The 22,098-nt window shown below is 38.0% G+C and overlaps 1 protein-coding gene across 1 annotated transcript in view; it reads right to left on the bottom strand.

Annotated features, from left to right (window-relative positions):
- The window catches only part of KCNB2 (potassium voltage-gated channel subfamily B member 2), a 416,387-nt gene extending 409,024 nt beyond the window's left edge, over window positions 1–7,363 (bottom strand). The window contains exon 1 of the mRNA XM_010363513.2: window positions 6,697–7,363. The gene's annotated coding sequence lies outside the window, so the exon portion shown is untranslated. The remainder of the gene's footprint in view (window positions 1–6,696) is intronic.
- Between the last annotated feature and the right edge of the window lie 14,735 nt (window positions 7,364–22,098).

Genomic DNA, 22,098 nt, shown 5'->3' with positions numbered 1-22,098 from the left:
CCTCCCTTTCTTCACCATCCCTGTTTAAAGCAAGTCTTAGGCATTATCTTAGTTGTATTCCTTGAAAGGCTCCTAACTAGTCTCCAAAGTATCCATCTTTTCTCCTGTTAAAGTTCATCCTATTCACATTAGCTCAGAGATTGTCACCAAAAATAAAGTGGACTATACCACTTTTTAAAAAATTTCTGTTGACCACCTCCCCCAACTCCACCAACAACCCATCTTTCAGGATAAAATCCAAATTATGTAGGATGGCATAAACACCTTTCCCACCTAATCCCCAACCTCCTTCAGCCTCGTCTCCCATCACTTCCCTACAACTGCCAATGCTGAGCTTCAGTCAACAGTCAAGCCCCTTTTATGACATTGCTTTGCAAATGCTGTTCCCTCTGCCTAGAATGCTCTCCATCCACCTCCTTTTCCACCTGGAGAATGCTTACTCATCTTTTAAAAATGAACTTAGATGTGACTTCATCTGTGAAGTCCTGTCTGACTATCCCACATAGAAAATGAAACTCTTCACAGTGATAACTAAATCATCAAATTGTGCCCACTAATAGGATGTCCCTAATGTTTAGCAATTTACATAGTTTGATTTTGTTGCTATTTATTTTGTATTTAGTCAGCTGCTAAACTTACCTTCATACTAAAAACATAGAGAGCTTTGCTTTTTCAAAATAGCCACCCACACAGTAGAATTGGATTGGCTTTCTTCAATGGGAGAATATAGCCATAATCAGTGCTGCTGAATGAGATGAACATGATCCTTTTGAGTGAGTTTCCCAAAGTTGTCAAGTGTTTGAAGGGCAAGGCCCAAGAATGCAGGAAATCCTGCTTCCTCCATAACTTTTACACATCTCACCAGACACCTATGTAAATGAAAAACTTGCTTGCGTTTATCTGTGACTAGACCCTAGCCCTATCGTTCATAGCACGTTTTTACACAGGAATTTTCTAGGAATGATAGAAGGTGCTATCACCAAGATTTGCTCACCATTTTGAGAAGTTATGTCACCAGCTATCATGCTGCTCCTGTTAACTGATTCACTAATCCAGTACACCCACATCTGTTTGTAATTGCTGCTGTCACACTCAATGAATATATTTATTTTGCTCTTATTTCAAAATGCCAAATATACAAAAGTGTCACCAATGTTCAATTGAATATTATCATCTTATCCAAATTTATCTTCTAATCTTATCTGAACTTATCTTCTTATCCAAACTTATGCATTTTAAGTAGCAATCATTTGATTATTTTAGTACATCTTTTAGTGTAGTTATATCTGAGCATACACATATTGATAAGCCTACTACTTTATCTTAAGCTGCTTTCTTCTTATTTACTCTATTACAGATAGGGAATTTATATTGATTTTTAAATGTTATATGTGTAAATATGATTTATTAACTATAAATATTATTTCAGGAAAGTAAAGGGGACATTACAAAGTATTGCTTATAGAAAGGGGGTATTGGATCTGACTGAGTATAGTGTCGTGGCTCTAAATATATTTAGAAACTCAAAACAACTGTATTTTCTTACTGTTGGGATGCTTCTGTCATACAACTACTCCACTGAATTGCCATCCCACTCTATCAATAGCATTTATAATATTTGGTTGTGATTTATTTCTCTACAAGTGTAGGCTGTGAGTGCATGGTGTCTTATGCATATTTATGTCTCTAATAACTGGCTTAGGACTTAGCACACAGAAGCTCAGTAGACACCTTTAGGATGAACTACCAAATAAGAACCCCAAAGGGATATGAAGTCCCTGGATTTCATGGTAGAACTCGGAATCAATTATTCAGTATTTTGCCCCTATCGGTCTTATATTGCTTACTTCATTCTGCCTAATGTCAGTTACTTGTGTACAAATACCCTCTCCATTTTCTCTCCTCCTTGTGGATCTAGGCAGTACTGCATTCACCTCTGTATCTCAAATGAGTCTCACACAAAGGAAGCCAATAAACATTATGTAAATCAAATGATGCCCCAGGAGTATTGCTATACATAATGGCTGTGGGTTTTTTTTAGTACTAACAGTGCTGTACTTCAGGTGTATTAGTTATTAAAAGGGCTTTGGTGGATTGGTCTGAGGACCTAAACATCATTTAAAGTACTATTTTTATAAGGAAACGTATATAAGTTCTAAAATACCCAAACTTTTAAAATGAAATTTTGTGTAATAAGCCAATTGTAGGTTCAAGGTTGGCTATACAATGTGATTGAATATATAAGACCTAATATTTGTGTGAAAAATTAAAATGTCAATCATGAGGATATATCTAAATATTTGATTCTATGGCTTCCTGCAGGCAATATTTAATCATCTTAGCTTTGAAATTTAATCTGGATGACATTGTTCACACAAACAGAAGTTGTAGCTATTTAGAAAAAACTTTTCTTCAAATATATAAACTTTTCTTGATGAAAATCTCTATATTTTCATAATTTTATCATAGTAACTCTGCACTTAATAAAATAAAAGCATTCTAGAGACTATAGTAGTATGTAAATCTGTTAAGTAACTATATTTTAATTTCCATTGAAATATTCGCGTTATGTTTTACAGGGAAAAAAATGGGGACATGCGTAAAAAATTATATTTTGAAACTAATAATTAAAAATTAAATAATTCTAAGAGTAGCTAAATTAAACATATTTGTAACACTATGTTCAAAATAATTCACAAACTTGTTTTTAAAAACCTGAAAATGAAAATAAAATGACCAGTCAGATCGTCTGCATCAGCCAGCCTCATTTTCTGTGGTCACTGTAAAGCTAGTAGTTTCTAATGTGTTAGCATTCTGATAAAATCCCACCTACATTATAAAAATCTAAACTACGTTCTTATTTCAAATTCATGTCGAAAATATGGGGGTTTTCTCTTACTTTTGGCCTTTTTCAAGCATCCCCCTGTAGTAATAACCAGGGCATCCTTTGGTGAGTGAGAAGATACAGTTCCAAATAAATCTAGGAACTGCAAGCATTTTTTCTTGTTCTGCCTGGGCTCATTCTTAACACTTCTGAATATCATAGTGGTTAAGTGAAGCCAGAGCACCTAGGTTCAAGCTTGACTTTACCATTTATTTCCTGTATGACTTTAGACAAGTTAAGAAAAGTCTCTAAACATTAGTTTTCACATCTATATAATAAAGGGCATTTCTGACAGCTACCCCACAGGGTGGTTGTGAGAATGAAAATAATATTTGCAAAATGCTTAAAACAGTATGTGCCTTAAGTAAGTGCTATAAATAATAACAATAACTTTATTTTACATATGTCAATAAAATAGTATTACTTATAATCATAATACTCTAATTTAAATTTAAAATTAAATATTTTAATAATATTATTATTACTATTATTGTTTTCTAACAATTGCCAAATGCATAGTTTGTGAAAATTTTCATGATCCTCTTCATGGATTTGTCTTAATTAATTTGCTAAGTATTAAGTGCATTTCTGTATAGAAAAGATCTTTCATTTTGAACTACAACTGATTTTTCAATTAGTTTTTCAAGTTTTATTTTTTCCTTAAAAAATTCTTGAGGGGAGGGCCTAGCTTCTATATTTTTTGCATTTGTTACATTCTATTCAAGCACTCTTCTCCATATACCTATATATATACATACACACACATATTTAGTAAGTAATAAGTGAATTAATGAATGAGTCAATGAGTGGCTATGGGACATCAAATCAGATAGCAAAGATAGTTACAATTCAACCTATAGGAACAGGCACTTTTTAAGATAAAATAAAAGGGTTTGGCTTACATAGGTCAAGGGATTACTGGTCTCACACACATGGCTTTCTGCCTCACAACTAGTCCTTGCAGTTAAGAGTTGGTGGCAATACATATTTAAGAAGCACAAGGAGGAAAGAAGCAATGAAACAGAATGTCCTACAGATCTAGGCTATAAAGATACTTGTAGAATGTGACTAAAAAACCTAATGCTGCTCTGCTCTATAAAGTTTATTCTATCACTTGGGGAGTAACAAAGTCATAAACTCTAGCCTTAAAAAAAACAAACAAACAAACAAACAAAAAAAAAAACAAAAAAAAAAATGCTGGGCTAAAAAAGAAATCACATATAATGCCTTTGTACTGTCCACTTGTCTGAAGCTTCTGCGAAAATAATAGGAATCACGATTTTATGTAAAAATCTGAAGAATATAAACAAATCTCAAAAAATTACATTTTGAAATAAGTAGACTATCTTACCCTTATATATTTTCCTTAAAATATGTGTGAGATTTCCTATCAACTTTAAGAATCTTCCTTTGGAATTAGTCTTTAAGAGATAGTAAGTTTTAAAGGAACTAATTAGTTCTTTATGAAGAAAAAAATGCATTAGGGCAGAATGAAATGTATCTTACAGATTTCCTAGATTTGGGTCTACTTTCATAATACGTTATACACATATACTGATCTCTCTACCATATAAGAATGCCAGATACGCATTCAAGAAAAAATGTTTTTCAACATTTAATGAAGATGCTCTGCAGACTTGCACATTTGTAGACATGCAGGCAGGTATACAAAACACCTGGACAGACACACTCTTAAGTTGAGAAACGTGACCAAAACCATACCCCGCCATTTCGTTATTCTAGCAATCTCACTTTTATTATCATACTGAAAGTTAAAAAGGCAGGAAGTTGCCCTATTGCCTAAACAATGAAGTTTTAAAAGCCAAACAGAAAGGAATGGATAAAGCAATAATTTCTACTAACCCCTCTGAATATTCAGTAAATATGTATGCTTGGAAAATTGAACTGTTGGATTTGGAGAACAGTGAAATGCAAAATAGTTTAACTGACGCATAGATTGATTCTATTTGGAAAAACAGGAGAAAAAGAAAAGAAAGGCGATAGAAAAGAAAGATGTGAGATGAGAACTCTCAAAGTGGCAGGCAGAAGAGTGATTTTCTGGAGTCGATGCGTGTGGGTTTGTGTATGAGGGAGATGTGAGAACACTAACATGGAGAGGGAAAGATGAAGGTTAAAGGAGGAAGAAAACAAACAGAACTGCCAAGTGATTCACTCTTTTCTCCAGAAGTCTGAATGGTGCCAGAAAAGGAAGAAGGGTACATTAGACAGAATTCTATTTGTGATAAACAATTGTTCTAAACCTGAAGGCAAGAGGGAGGGGATTATGGTATTTACTTTGTGGAAGCATATTAACTCTTCTAGGTGATGAGGATACTTTTCCTTCAGTGGGGAAGAAAGTTATTTCTACGTTGGACCTTCAGTATTTTCAGAGTCCATGCAATCACACAAGTAAGCACTTTATCCATGCCCTTACATTAAAAACACCACCTCAAACAGCAATTAAATGTGCATACACATTTGTAATGTGTCAAATCACTAAACTGTTTGAGTTAATTTAAGAACAAAGAACTCTCTAGCCTAGATGTCTAGTCTAGATGGGTTTTACTCATATATTACAAGTTAAGCTTTGGACAACTTTATATTTATTGACACACACACACACACACACACGCCCCTAAAGAGTGAAATAGATAAAACAAAACTGTATTTTCTTTATATACAACTTAAGAATGTTACCCTCTTTTATAAAATATTTCCTGTAAGTTATTCAGCACTGACAGGTAAGACAAGATTTTTGACCGAAATCTCTCTCTCTCTCGTACAATGAAGTGTAATATATTGATTGCTGTTTATTGGTAAATAAACCAAGAGACCTCCGTCCCACACTATACTACACATTTAACAACAACAATAAAATGCTTACTCTTCCTTTCCCTCGGTTTCAAAAAATCAGATTTCCAACAAAATAAAAAAAATAGTGCAAAAATGAAAATGTGATACGATACTTAAAATCTTGACATTATTGCACAACTTGATTAGAAGGAATGTGGAACCTGCGTGGAATTAACCCAGTGCATGTGCATACTAAATTTTTTCAATGTAATCTTGTATGCATTATTACTTATTGTTGAAACACATGTGCAGTCATAAATGTTCCATAAATGGCATGTTTGTGCATATTGCACACTGACAGTTTTTATGAATGAATACACATAAATGCTCACAACTCGAGAAAATGGATGGCGGCATACTATTTTGAAGAGGATCATTAAGCATCAGGAGCAAATGATGAGGCAAATGGTCGATGTCTTTTGGTGCTATTCAGGGCAAACGTATTCCCAAGTCCCCTAGCAGAGTGTGTTGGAAACAGCCATGAAGCGCTTTCCTTAGAGACCCGTTCGCCCCCTCAGGAACCGTGCTACAGAACGGAGACCGCGCACCGCTTGAAGAATAAAATGCATGCATGTCTCTGTGTTCTGAGGATCGTTCATACATCAGAGACATCACACTCCCTAAATCCAGTCCCACAGGTGTGTGCATGTGAGTGTGGCGTTTACCAACAAATAGACGGAAGGCAACAAGAGCTCGGCTCCTAGAAATAACATCCCCATCCCTTCCCAGTCAGGCTGCTTGGAAGCTTTTCAGGGGCTAACACTTGAGCGCCTTCCCCACCGGGAAGGAGCCTTACATTAAAAACCCTCTCAGGGCTAAGTCAGCTTTGTGTGTAAGTCCACTGGGCGCCATATGGCAGTTTCCAATTCCTTTAGCAACTCAAGTGTGGCTAGGCTGCCGCGATGATTCATTCTTAAAGGAAGACCCCTTCGGGGAGCAGCAATGCCCCCGCCACTTACCTAGCTCCCACAGACCCCGCTCAGCAGGCGGCATAGGCTCGGGCACCACAAAGGGCTGTGGGATTCCCCGCTCCCTCCAGGGAGCCTCTCCCCGCGACGATCCCCTTCGCCAATGATCTGTCGCTGGAAATCCCCCTCCCCTCCACAGAGGAGGGTCTCCCCGGCTGGCTGGAGCTCCTGGCGTGCTTTCCCCCTGTCTTTTACATCCCTGACTCTGGTTCACGGTCTCTAGTAGGAAGGTTCAGAGGAGAGGCGGCGGGAGGAAGCTAAGGCATCCTTTAAAAGAACAATAATCTTCATCGATCTTCACCCCCTTCCCCACGCGGGGTCCCCATCCCCCTGCCGCCGCCACCGCCACCCAGACGAGAGAGGGCTGGAACAGAAGAGGAAAAACCGAGCGGGGCTGAGCTCGCCGCGCGGAAGGAGCCGGAAAGCGAGCCGCGCCAGCCCGGGAGTTGCCGCTCGCTGGGGCTGCCCGAGGCGCAGCGGCGGCGGCGGCCGCGAGGGCGGAGGGCGGAGGGCGGAGGGCGGAGGGCGGTGGGTGCTTGGTGGGTGTGTGTCTGTGGCGGAGCAGGGTAGAGGCTGCGCGCGGGAGGCTAGGCGGGGCGCTCTGGGGCGCCGCTCCCCCGCCCCGCAGCTCGCCGGCCCGGCGCGCACACACGGCTGCGGCCACCCCAGCCTCCCGCTCCGCCTCCTCCCGCGCTCCGCGCACCCGCGGGCTGGAGCGGCCGCCGCCTTCTCTTCCTCCTCCTCCTCCCCCTCCTTCTTCTCGGCGCTCACGGCTCTCAAGGTGGGCGGCGGGGCGGGATGGCGGGGTTGCGCGAGCCGGCGGGGCACCTCCGGGGACGCTGGGGCTCGGCCTCGCGGCGCCGAAGCTGTGCGCTCGGCGGGGGACAGCGCTCTGGTGCCCAGGGCGCGGCTGGGGCGCGGGCGGGCGCCGCCCACACCTCGGCGGGGTGCCTCCCTCAGCTCCCGCGCGCCCGCTGCTCCTGCTGCCCCGGGCTCGGCTCCACACCCACCTGCTTCGCTCTGCAGCTCCCAGCCGGCTGCGATGGGCTAGAGGGACGCAGCCCACGCGGCTGCCGCGCACCCGGGGCCGGGAAAGCCCCGGGACGCCCGGCCGCGACGCACTCCTGCGGCTTCGCAGGATTCCCTCGGCCCTTCTGCTTCCAGCTGCAGGGCTGTCCTCCCGCCCGCCCACAGCACGACCCTGACCCTGGACTGACTGCTCGATCCCGGGGAACTGGGGCGAAGACAGATGGCTCCTGAGTGATGGTGTCAGGATTATTTTCCTGGAGAAAGAGCTGCGGAGATAACTAGGAGCGCAGATAAGATCTGACTTTCCTCGGGACACCTCAAGCCCGGCTCCCTCGGGGGCCGTCCCTAGCCCCGAGTGACCCCACTTTCCTGGGTTTGAGGGTAAAGCCGGGTCCGTGGCAGCCTTAACTCTTGCTTCTCACGGGGGCGCTCTTCATACTCTGCTTTCTTTCCTTTGCCAATCTACTTACCAGCTGGAAAACTATGCCAAGTTCCTCCTTGGCGAGGCCGCCGAGTGGACACTCAGACCCGTACCCACTTCCAGGGCGCGGTAAAGACAATGAACTTGAGTAATAACACTGAGCATTACATATTCCTGACCCCAGTGCTCCTTCACAGTCACGAAATAGAGACAGCCGGCACAGTTACAGGGGCTTTCAGGAAAACAAAGTAGCTTAAAACACCTTTTAGAAACGAACGCAGGCCATGACAATCTATTTAAAGCTGGGACTCCTAAGTTTCTGTAGACCAAGAAAGACGCTGTTGAAGAAGGTCCAAGTACACTGTTTTAAATATACTCCATGTCATCCTTGCCTTAGTTTTAGCCCTGATATGCCCTGAAATGCGCTATCCTCTGATTCTCTGCACCTTGACTTCCCACCTCGAGGTGGCCTTACTTTGTACTGAGGGTTTTTGGTTTTGGGGTGGGTTTCTGTTTTGTTTTGTTTTGCTTGTTGTTGTTGTTTTGAGCTGTCACACGTTGGGCGGGATATTTAGCATGGAGGTTGGCCCTTCTGATGCTGTGGCCCTCCAGCAAGAAACTGCCCTGCCCTTTGCTCTTCTTGGGGCTTCTCAATTATGAACACTAGGAAGAGGTCACCCAGATTCCCAAACTCTTATCCCCAACTCTGGCCTAGTCCCAAGCTCCAGCTCCACATTTCCAGGGACCTGCAGGCAGTCCATTCCCTCCCACCCAGCCTTTTCACCCTCCCACACAGTTTAAATACTTTCTGCCAATTGCTTTTCCCCTCGCAAAACCCTGACCTTATCATTTCCCTACTCACAAATACTCCCTGGTTTCCCATTTCCTACCAAACAACGTCTGTGCACCTCTGTGCCATTGCATGCGAGTATCTAGGATACTCTTCTCCAGGTCTTACGTCCAAATCATTACAGTCCTGGAAGAGTCACTTCAAACTCTGCCTCTTCCATAACTTCTCCCTTTTGGTGTCCATTGCACAATGTCCCAGCAATCTTTTTAAGACATATATCACCTTCCACTTCCTATACCATGTATTTACTGTGTACATTTCTTAACATTTTAAATTCTAGGTTCCCCCAGAAACAATTCCATGTCCCTTTATTGTTTGCATTCTTTACGTCTAACCCAAAGCCACACATCTGAGATATACGTATTCATCTAACAAAGATTTATTTTGTAGTTTTTCTCAGTCCATCAATATTTGTTAATTAAATGGAATTTACAAAATATTTTTAGGCTAGGAAGACTTCTTCAAATTCATTTTGAGTGTGCCTAAACTTAACTTAGCATGACTTTTTATAAATTTAGGAGTGCCAAAAATCTCCTTTGCTAGCTTTCTATCAACATTACTGATCACCTCGCTAAGAATTTAATAATTTGACAAATATTTGTTTACATTTTTACCTTAAATTTCCATTAGATTTTAGAAATCTGAATATTTTTGCCTACTATCTAAGTGGTCATTAGTCAAGAGAGTAAATTATCCTTTGGGTGAAACGCAATGCTGCTATCTCCATTTCTGGATACTAGGAGTAAGTTATCCATCAGCTCTGAGCCCTGTATGTGAGCATGCAATGACAAGAAAAAACAATCTTTGGGGGGAAAAATGCTACTTTTGCTTCCTAAATGACTCATAACTCAAATGGATTATAGAGAATCACCCCGGCATACAAGTTGTTTGGAATAGCAGAGTTCTCCGTATGCACAGCTTGAATTCCGAATGGCTGCAGAGACTCTTGTGTTGATTATCATCATGTGGCTCCACTTCCTCAGTAAATTTGGGTAATTTGGGGTTTTTGTTCAGTTGTTTGCCAAAGAAAAAATTAAAATGATCTAGCTGAAAAGTCAGACATGTTTTCACATTGCTCCCTTTAAGTCTTTTGTTTATCTTTATTGATATTTATGGAACTGTTCCTTTTGCTTGTATTTCAATTTCTCAGAATTACCTTGAGTTATGACTAAATTATATTACAGTAAAGGAGAGAAATATCTGTTTGAGATGTCAAAATACGTTCTTCATAATGCTTGGTAAAATAAATAACTGTAATATAAATATAACCTGAAATAGCCTTATGTGTATCATTAGGTACAATTTAGATGAAGAATGTGTTTCCTCATCTATCATATGCTGGTGTATAAAAATATATATGTATATGTACACAATACCAAACATAATAGATGCTTGGTATTTTTTGGTTGAACAAAGTATCTGAGCAAAACCAATTAAAGAAAAGATACAGCTGCAACATGTTTATCACAGCACAATTTACAATTGCAAAGATATGGAGTCACCCAAAGTGCCCATAAACCAATCAGTGGATAAAGAAAATGTGCTATAAATACAACATGGAATACTCCTCAGCCATAAAAAAGAATGAAATATTGTCTTTTGCAGTAATTCAGGTGGAGCTGGAGGCCATTTTTCTAACTGAAGTAACTCAGTAATGGAAAACAAACTACTGTATGTTCTTACTTATAAGTGGAAGCTAAGCTATGGGTACACAAAGGCATACAGAATGGAATAATGGACATTGGAGACTCAGAAGGGAGAAGGGTAAGAAGGAAGTAAGGGATAGAAAACTACTCATTGGGTACAAAGTGTGCTACTCTGGTCTCAGACTTCACTGCTATACAATTCATCCGTGTAACCAAAAACCACTTATACTTCTAAAGCTATTAAAGTAAAAAAAAAAAAAAAAAAAAAAAAAAAAATTAAATTAAAAAAAGATGTGAACCCCATTAAAGGGAGAAACATAAACATATATGTAAATGTGTTTGTGAGTGGGTGTGTGTGTATATTCTAGAAGGTTGTATATTAACAAGCTAAAAGAGTTATCTCTGAATTGAGAGGCAGGTTTTGTTTTATCTGGTATAAACTGGTTATACAAAAAACGGTGGATATTTATCTTCAAATATCAGAACCATGAAGGCACTACTTTCATTCTTAATCATAAACCACGTATATACACAGACTGGGACTGTACTTTTTAAATTTATTTTTTTATAAGGGCAAATACTACTATGGTACTTATTGTCATACAAGATAGTGACCACTGAAGGGTACACAGAATTTATTATATTGTTAAATGTAATATGCCTTCTTTTTTTCCTGTAAATAAAAATATAGGAAAGCTTGAGCAATTTTGAGCAACTCATAGAATCTTAGCCACTGAAATCCTACACTAGCACATTACTGTGAAGGCTTGAAAAATAAATGAGCTGTCTGTGTGTTCTTCCTTGAGGAGATAAGTACTATCTCATTGATTCTTTCATAGTTAGTTGAGATTTGGCTGTCCTTTGACGATTTAAAATAAGAGATAAGCTCCAGACTGACTGTATTTGTATATTTTTTAACAGTTCTTATTCTGAGTATGAACTTTTTGAAAAATGCCAGATGTTTAAACACATATTTCTGCCATGTAATAGCATGACTATAAGTATTGTGTTTGAATCCACACTTAGACCAATTTGCAGATATCATTAGTGTCTAAGCAGCCTAGTTTGTTCTTAGGAATCCATGAAGCTTAGGGTAAGAGGTTTCTGGGGCCAGTGAATGGGAAATGTTAAAAACATGCCACTTAGGATCTGAAATTTAGCCACATTATTCCAAGGCATAGTGGAACAAGGATTGGATTCCTAGTCAGATTCGAGTCCCATCTCTCTTATGTAATTGTGTTGTGTAGGCAAAGATAAATAAAAGGCCTTACTACCTGTCAGTCACTGGTCTAAATTCTTTATAGGTATTGGCTAATTTAATCCATAAAATAGTTGTTTAAAGTAGATAATATTGTTGTTATCCCAGTTAATAAAGGAGGTAACTGAACTAGAGCGAATTTTTGACTCAGAATCATACTTAAATGAATTCAAATTTGACCTAAGGCCATATGACCTTAAAATTTTAGGCTATATTACGCCTACTTCACCCCACATTGATAACATCTTTCTGCTGTCTCATTACATTGTCTAGAGTTAATGTGGGAAGCTATTATATAAAATATTATATAGATTATATTTTATCAACATAAATCTTAGTTTATATTATTAATACATTTATATTAATATAAATATATAATTATATAAAATTATAAAATGATACTATATTATATTAATATAATATAATAATATATTAACATAATATATTGCTAATAGATTTGTATTAATATATTTATATAAATATGCTTATATAATTATATGAAATTATTGTATATTATATACAACAATTATTATATTTTTTATTTTTAGGTATGAATGTGCGTGTCGTCAAACACAATCTACATAAAGATTGTTGGTCATAAAGGGTGATGGAGGTAGATCATCTATCTTTTGTTTTCCGAGCAGGCAGACTGGTGCTGATCCACCCACAGGGCTCACTAGTTGTCTAATGACTTTTGTCTGTAAATTTGATCTGAGATGCCTGGGCACTTGAGGCACAAGGCATGTTGCCCTAGACTATGATGAAGGGTTTCAGGCTTACACAGGGAAGACACCTACATGGATCATAATCCACCCAGAAGTATTAAACACTTCAGGATTTGAACGTACCACCAGCACAGTGGAGCAAAAAGCTCTGGGGCCCTTAGAAATAGCAAATTTAGGGCCAGGCGTGGTGGCTCACACCTGCAATCCCAGTACTTTGGGAGGCTGAGGTGGGGTGATCACAAGGTCAGGAGTTCAAGACCAGCCTAGCCAACATAGTGAAACCCTGTCTCTAGTAAAACTACAAAAATTAGCCAGGCATAGTGGTGGGTGCCTGTAGTCCCAGCTACTAGGGAGGCTGAGCCAGGAGAATCACTTGAACCCAGGAGGCGGAGGTTGCAGTGAGCCGAGATCACACCACTGCACTCCAGCTTGGGAGACAAAGCAAGACTATGTCTCAAAGAAAGAAAGAAAGGAAAAGCAAATTTGAAGTACTTCCTATGCTTAGAACAAGAGGAAATGGAATCATCAACAATAGATGAGGTGTAACTAGTTACAAGTGAGAGTTGCTTTGCAAATACAAGGGCATTATTCCCAGCTCCAGACTTCACGTCATTATAAACAAAAAGTGGATCTAATGACAGAATATGTCCCTACCGGCCAGACAAGGACCTTGCCTATCAAAAGCCATAAAAAGCAAGATTAAATTAGCTACCCTCAGTCTTTTCTGATAAATTTCCAAGTGGACACAAGACTCAAAAAATCAATTGAGTTTAAATTGTGGTAACTAATCCCAATAGTGCTTTTGTTCCCTTCTGGGAATAAAGCATGAGCTGAGAATACATTCAACTGAAACATACTTTCAAAGGTGTCATTAAATCTAAGAATGATGAAAAAGTAATGTTGCCACATTTTTTGGTCTTCCTTATAGTTGGTACTCTTGTACCTTCCAAACCTTCTTTGCAGTATCAAATAGAAATATTGGTCATTCCTAGGATCTATAGCTTGACAATGATCATTTCTCAGAACTAATTAAAGTTGTGGTTTAATGTTTTTTTCTAAATAAAATGTATTTTGGTAACAAGTATAAAAAGTCAGAGTGTTTTATAAGCATCCTAACATTGTATATTCAATAAAATTATATCAAGAACTTAACACAATGATTATTGAAGAACAATCAGTATTAAAGATAAATAGACGTGAAAATTGATAAACTCATATGAGAAGGGATATGAACTCAAATATAAGCACATTGTACTTAAAATACCACTACGAAGACAAAAGAATTATTTTTTTTCAATAATGCCACCATGCAGGTTGCTTAATTACTACTAACAAATTGCCACTTTATGGACTTGAATACATTTACAAATTATGGCACTCATATTCAATATTTGACTTCATATGTTACATATATTATTTGATGTAAAATATTATCAACGTGCATTTTAAGTTTTTGGTTCTGTTTAATCATCTATTTCTAGTCAATAATAAAAGACTTGTTTCAACAAACACAGGTATATATTTTAGAACAAAGAGCAAGTGATTTTGACTCAAATTTAAAAAACAGAAATGAAAATATTTTAAAACAAGACTTGTAAATGGCCATTCCTCTCCACCACCACTTCTACTCTAGGCATAGCTAAACAAGACCAACCAGATTTTAGAATTTATTGTATTTCATATTTGGTTTAGCTAATCACAGTGCTTACAGAGATAATCAGATATGGAAAAGGAGAATCAAACATGGAAATTTATCTTGCTAAATGAGTCTGATTAGCGCAAAAGCAATCTAATTTGACTTTTTGCACCTGCTTTCAAATAAGTTCCCAAACTGCCCCAGCAATCGACCAATTCACCTGGCACTTTGTGGGTGATATTGGTTTCATTAAAGAAGCAAATCTTCATGAGATTTAAGTTAGCTATGGCTCCTCTTTTCATATTCCTTTCCACCACATAAGAAAGTGAGTGTAATAGAAAACTAACCTCTCCTGAGAACAGCAACAAAAATAAAAAAACACATTCCTGTTGTGGTTAATGCTAATTGGATTAGGGGGATGAAATCTCACTTGCATTAGAGAATTTCTCTTGTTCCTTCTTTCTGTACTTATTCTAACCACCAAAATTAGACCTTGATATGATAACCAGAGGTGTATATCACTACTATCAGGTGATGTTCCCATCTATAGTACCCAGAGAAAAATATGTCAATCTTTTATATTGTTTTAAAATTACTGGATGAAATAGTCATGACAACTCCATATGATAACAGTTGATGCAAAAGAAATCTAGTGTAATCTCATCACATACTCTAAGTTGCATTGATTTAAAGTATTTCTAATAATTGTATTCCTATGAAAAATCTCTGAGGTTCAGCATTTTGCACAAAAATCTGAAGGGCACCATATAGGATATCATGAAATAATTGTCTGGAGAAGAATGTGTTTCTATATAGTACATAAAATGAAATTTACCTATTAAGAACTACAAGCTCAAGAGAGTTCCCAGGCATAAGACTTTCAATACAGTGCCAGGTTATTGGCTTATGTAATTTTCTATATTGCTTATGGCAATTACCAATAGTTATAGAACTAGAAACTAATGCAAAAATAGTTAATGAAAAAGCAGCGTGGATATATTGAATTAGTTAAATAGCAAATGCCGAGGAAAGAAGAAACACTTTTCTGTCTCTTTACAAACTCTCCAGTTTATTCCCTGAAGCGTGAAATTTGAGTGCCCAAAGACAATATTATTGTTTGGCTTTCAGAGCTATAAAATACTCCTGGCATCTCCATTTGAATGAGTTGGCTGCTGACATTTAAATGACTCTGTTAAGATTTGACCTGGAAAATTACAGTTGATGCTTTACACTTTATTATCAGAAGAATGTAGCCACATTAGAAGGAGTTGGAAAAGAGTAACACAAACAATTAAAGAGGAAAATAGGAAGAGGGACATTAAAATTGTACTGCTAGAACAAATGATGATGAAACTGAGATACAGAGGTCCTATGTCCAAAGAATGATGATACAAGTATGAAGATAACCTGGAGATTATATTCAATTGTTTAAAATGCATACAATAAAACATAAGATTAAAGAGAATTAAACCTATTTTTAAAAAGATGCATTTTACGGCCGGGCGCGGTGGCTCACGCCTGTAATCCCAGCACTTTGGGAGGCCGAGTCGGGCGGATCATGAGGTCAGGAGACCGAGACCATCCTGGCTAACATGGTGAAACCCTGTCTCTACTAAAAATACAAAAAAATTAGCCGGGCGTGGTGGCGGGCGCCTGTAGTCCCAGCTAATCTGGAGGCTGAGGCAGGAGAATGGGGTGAATCCGGAAGGCGGAACTTGCGGTGAGCCGAGTTTGCGCCACTGAACTCCAGCCTGGGCGACTGAGCGAGACTCCGTCTCAAAAAAAAAAAAAAAAAAAAAAGATGCGTTTTACAATGTATGAAAAATTACACAATACAAAGTATTGTTCTTTAGGTGTCTCGTATAGTAAGCCTCTCTTAAAAGAAAACAAAGCGGACAAAATAAAAAGAGACTTACAGAAGGTAACTGCTCATGGTAAAGGGTTTCTTTTCTCATAATCTCTAAGAAAACCCCCAAAACTCCCCCAAATGCTGTTTATTAGACCTTTTTTTCTCTGATAATGCTCATCAACGTAATGAGCAACTAAGATGCGATGTTTTCTTTGATTATTTAAATAACAAGGAACATAAGGTAATATATCTTGGGGCCCCCTTTTATGTTGAAACTGTATAGTTATATCAGGTTCTATAAGCATTAACGTTATTAAATACTTGGACTACCTATCGCTCTATCCTGTCATACTTATGTATTTAGAGAATTAAAATTCCAAGTCGTTTCAAAATGAAAATTTGCTTGGCTATCTCATAGTAAATGACTTGGGCACAAAGTACTGTTTTTTTTTTCCCAAATAAATTTGTGGATTTAGCAAGGTTTTTAGTTTTCCTATTTGACACTCCTTTCTTCTTTTCTTCATATGATCACACTTGATGAACAATTATATCTACTGAAGTTAGAGTTGCAGTTTTAGTAGCTAAGAAATACATACTCAATTCTAGCACAAGTTGAGTTATTCCTTGGAAAGTTGCATGGAAACAATGAAATGAGGAAAGCCAAGTAAATGTTGAGTGTGTCCTCCTCTCTGATGTGCCCACGTTTTTCTCCCTTGGGAACCATTGCCACCCCTAGAACTTTCATCTCTATGCAGACAACTTCCGAAGCCATATTCTCTAACCCTTGGACAATTTTCTAACAATTAGTGTTATGTTTACAACTGTCTTTTGGGTCCTTCCACTGGGATATTATGCCATGATCTCAAATTAATGAGGAAACAGATACAGAAATCCTGAGATATTCAGAGATATAAAACTCATCATAAATAGCTAGGCATAGAAATCATTATAAAGAGCACTTCCTTCTTATCACCACACCTACCCGTGATATCACCGTCCCCACCCATGATACCAGCATCCCCCAGCATCGAAGCTTTGACAGTCATCTTAAGTCATTGACTGCTCTTCCCCACATTGTTACTTACGAAGTCTTGATTTTTCTTTCACAATGTCTTCTAATCTAGGCTTGCATATGCACAAACACATGCACACACACACTCACACATGCACACACACTGCCTCATTCTTTGCCTCATAGCCACCATTCCCTCCAATGGAAATTTCCTTCCCATCTCACCTTCCAAAATCTTTACTGGTTGATTTGAGAACATTGCAGCTGGATTTAAGAATGATTCCCTGTTGTCTATAGGATAAATCCTCAATCTGTAATGGGGGGTTCAAAGGTTTCCATGATTTGACTCTACTCCCATGTTACCACCCTCATTCCCAACACATATTCCTGTAGTCACTATCCGTCAAAGAGACGTGGACTTTCTCAGTTCCATACTTTCAACTGCCCCATGTTCTTATCTTGGAATACTCTTTCTTTCCTTCTTCACCAATCAGAATTCTGATAAGTCCCACTTAAAGCTCATTTACACCCTGATGCCTTTCTTGACTACTTTAGGTAGAAGAAAGTCTCCTAAACTATAACTTATTATCTGCTACTCATCTATTCTAGAAAATGGTAACATTTAGAATAGACATATTTTTTCCATCATATATTAGATTCGATTTAAAATATATGTATTAAATACTGGCTCAAAATTACTTTTCACAGAGAATTTCAAAGGCCATCTGTTTCTTTAATTAGATGATCAGCATCTTAAGAGAAATTTGGTAGAGAAATAACTAAAAACCACTAGCTTTGAAGTCACAACCATCTCTATGGCTCAATAAAAACTCAAAACATTACCAAGAGAATGGGCAAGTTATTTAGCTTCTCAAATCCTTGGGATATTGGTTTGTAAGAAGGAAGATGTCCCCATCTTGAAACTTCATTTAAAACGTTAATTAAAATAACATATAAAAGAAAATGTGGTATATATACATAATGGAATACTATTCAGCCACGAAAAATTTTAATTAGTAGCCACAGGGATGGAACTAGGGGTCATTATGTTAAGTGAAATAAGCCAGACAGAGAAAGACAAATATCACATGTTCTCACTCATATGCAGGGGTTTTAAAAAGTTGATTTCATGGAGGCAGAGTGTAGAACGAATGTTACAAGAGGCTGAGAAGTGTGGGTTGTGAGATAAAGGGAGGTTGGTTAATGAGTACAAACATACAGTTAGATAGAAAGAATAACATTGCATTCAATAGCACAGTCAGGTGACTATAGTTAACAATACTTTATTGCATATTTCAAAAGAGCTAAAAGAGAAGATTTGAAATGTCCCCAACACAAAGATATGATTAGTATTTGAAGTGATGGTTATCCTAAATACTCTAATTTGATAATTACACATTGTATGCATGTATCAAAACATCACATGTACTGTATAAGTATGTATTATTATGTATCAATTTAAAATAACATATGTAAAGACGTCATTTCTGGAAGGCACTCAACAAACATGAATTCTTCTTTCTCTTTGTGTCTTTTCAGTAGCTGACTCACAGTGGGAACTTGGTCAAAATAAATTAATAACCCAAATTCTTGTAACAATTTAAATTTTTATCATTTCTTAGGGAAAAAAGTAGCTCAGTGTCACTAGAGCCAAAGCATATATAGAGATTGGAGAGTAATAGAGTTAACAATAAAGGTTGGAACAAGAATGTGGAAAACCTTGATTGTCAAGCTATACACTATTTTACTCACTTACTCTGAAGTAAGATGTGCTGAAACACTTGAATCAAGAGTCACCTCTTTTAAATTTGCCCACATTATAATATATGGAAAGCAACCAGAGTAGGTGCTAGATACTTGCAAAAGCATGAAGGTGGTTTCAGAAGGCTGAGCTAACGTCCAGGCCTTGACGACGAATAGCTGTGCAACCCTAGGCAAATCCCTTTACTCACTGAACCTCTGTATTCTCATCTATAAAATAGGAGTAATAATTCCCTTCTCATGGAATTTATTTCAGGATTAAGTAAGATTAGGTATGTAAAATATTATTCATAAGATGCAAATAACCACATGAATGTAAAATATTAAGAATGCCATATGTGTCCTGCTTTAGAAATTCTAGTATTATTAGAGTTAGATTTGGTGACATACATCATAGGGTTTGTAAACCTTCACAAAAAAATTAAGGTGCAGGTCTATGTTTACGGTGAAATGTGAGTTTAACAATAACGTGATGATGGAGTTGACTCCCATTTCAGAGGAGTGCCACAGCTACAAAGAAGGTAATAGTACCAAAAGCAGTAAGCAGTGATCCCTGTACGATGGGCTCATTCAATTGCTATTTGTCCTTTTCTTCTTTTTTTGATCCCAGTGCTGCCAGATTTCAAGAGCAGGCTAAAATCTCATAAAACAAAATAATATAATTTGACTATTTACTAAATGTATAAGACAGCATTGACTACTGGAAAAAGTAATAGCATTACATCAAGTTAAACTAAATCCAGTAGGCAGAAAATTCAATAGAATGTTGCAAAACAAAAGCATGCATCTTGCTTTGAGCCCTAAAGACCAACAAGGGAATGGTGGTGATGGTCTCCATGTGGAAACATTGCCTTGAGTTTCTGCACTCAGGTATGAGAACAGCTGACTGCAGTACCATAGTTGACTGTGTTGCTATGATGCTGGATATAAAGGTAATTAGGCCCCAAATTTTGTATGACTTTAAGGAGTACAGATAATTCAATTCAAATTCTGAAATCAGCGATCTGAAGTTGCTCACAAATTGTAAACAGAATTAAGGAGCAAGTAATAATCATTAATATTGTTTATGTTTCTTGATATCATTTAGGAGGCATTCATCATTGACTTTCTGGTTGCAGAAAAGATTATATTTATTTATCTAGTAATAATAGGAAACATAAAAGCAGTATTGTATAAGCTTATGGATGTGTGGGTTGTAATATCTATTATGTACATAAAATATTTAGAGGACAACTCAACTATGTTCATATTATTAGTTACTGAAAATGAACTCAGAGCCTAAGTACATAGAAAAAGTTTACTCGAAAGTATAGCTCTTACCACTATATTATAATTATTTCTGGTTTGTATTTAAGCCTTCAGGCTTGGTAGTGTTCTCATTTAAAGGAAGAAAATGAAAAATTGAAACACATCATTTTAATTAAAATTCCAGGATCAAAAGATATTGAGCAGTCTCCCTTGATAAAATCAGTCCCAACAGTGCTTTTGTCTTTACAGTTAATGATTAGTTTCATGGTTTTCCATGCTATTTTTTATGTAAGGATCTATAGTCCTTAATTAGGAGGTAGGACTTCAGTATTTCTAAGTTGCAACATAGCGTAACAAGAAAAATATATCCACATAAGATGCAAACTCCTTGTTGGAAGAGGTACGGAAAATCTTGTCTTCATTGGAAGTATATGGTCAATTGGTTGCAGAGATCTAAAACTTGCGGGGATGACTTATTTTTTAAACACCACAACCAATTTTTATATTTGTTTTGTTTTGTTTTGTTTTTAGATGGAGTCTTGCACTGTTGCCCGGGCTGGAGTGCAGTGGCGTGATCTTGGCTCACTGCAACCTCCACCTTCCAGGTTTAAGCGATTCTCCTGCCTCAGCCTCCCGAGTAGCTGGGATTATAGGTGCCCACCACACGCCCAGCTAATTTTTTGTATTTTTAGTAGAGACAGAGTACTATGTTGGCCAGGCTGGTCTTGAATGCCTGATCTCGTGATCCATTCACCTTAGCTTCCCAAAGTGCTGGGATTACAGGTGTGAGCCACCACACCAGGCCTATTTTTGAAAATTTTGTTAGTAATTTGTGTATGTATTTATTTTTAAATTTTAATTAACAAATGATAATTGTACATATTCATGGGATACACAGTGATGTTTCTATATATATACAGTGCACAGTGATCAGCTGTAGGTAATTAGCATATCCATCATCTCAAACATTTATCATTCCTTTGCGTTGGGAATGTCCAGTGTCCTCATGCTAGCTGTTTGAAACTCTAAAATATATTATTGTTAATTATAGTCATCCTACAGTGTATAGAACAGGGGTCCCCAACCCCCCGGTCTCATATTGGTGTGGTTGGGAACTGTGGCCTGTTAGGAACTGGGCCACACAGCAGGAGGTAAGCTGCAGGCAAGAGAGCATTCTGCCCTGAGCTCTGCCTCCTGTAAATGAAGTGGCGGCATTAGATTCTCATAGAAGCGTGAACCCTATTGTGAACTGCGCATGCGAGGGATCTAGGTGTGTGCTTCTTATAAGAATCTAACTAAAGCCTCATGATCTGAGGTGGAACAGTTTCAACCCCAAACCACCTCCACCCTCTGCCACTGTCTGTGGAAAAATTGTCTTCTGTGAAACTGGTCCCAGGTGCCAAAAATGCTGGGGACCACTAGTATACAACTTTTTCCACCTGTCTAGATGTAATTTTGTATCTTTTAATAAATCTCAGTCTATCTCTCCCTTCCCCTGCCCTTCCCAGCCTCTGTTCTATTTTTTACTTTTATGAGTTCAACTTTTTTCAGCTTCCACAAATGAGTGAGAACATGTGGTGTTTAACTTTATGTTCCTGGCTTATTTCACTTTGCATCCTCCAGTTCCATCCATCTTGCCTTCAGTGACAGAATTTCACTCTTTTTAATGGCTGAATAGTATTCCGTTGTGTATATATACACCACATTTTCTTTATTCATTCATCTGTTGTTGGACATCTAGGATGATTACATATTTTGGCTATTGTGAATAGTGTTGCAATAAACATGGGGGTATAGAGGTCCCTTTGATATGATTTTCTTTCCTTTGGATAAATTCCCAATAGTGGAATTGCTGGATCACATAGTAGTTTTATTTGTAATTTTCTGAGGAACTTTCACACTGTTCTCCATTGTGGTTGTACTAGTTTATATTCCCAAAAACAGTATATAAGAGTTCT

This window comes from Rhinopithecus roxellana, chromosome 9 (assembly GCF_007565055.1).
Source record: "Rhinopithecus roxellana isolate Shanxi Qingling chromosome 9, ASM756505v1, whole genome shotgun sequence".
Taxonomy (NCBI): domain Eukaryota; kingdom Metazoa; phylum Chordata; class Mammalia; order Primates; family Cercopithecidae; genus Rhinopithecus; species Rhinopithecus roxellana.
Note: the sequence above shows the minus strand (reverse complement) of the source record. Positions and strands in the feature narration are given on the sequence as shown.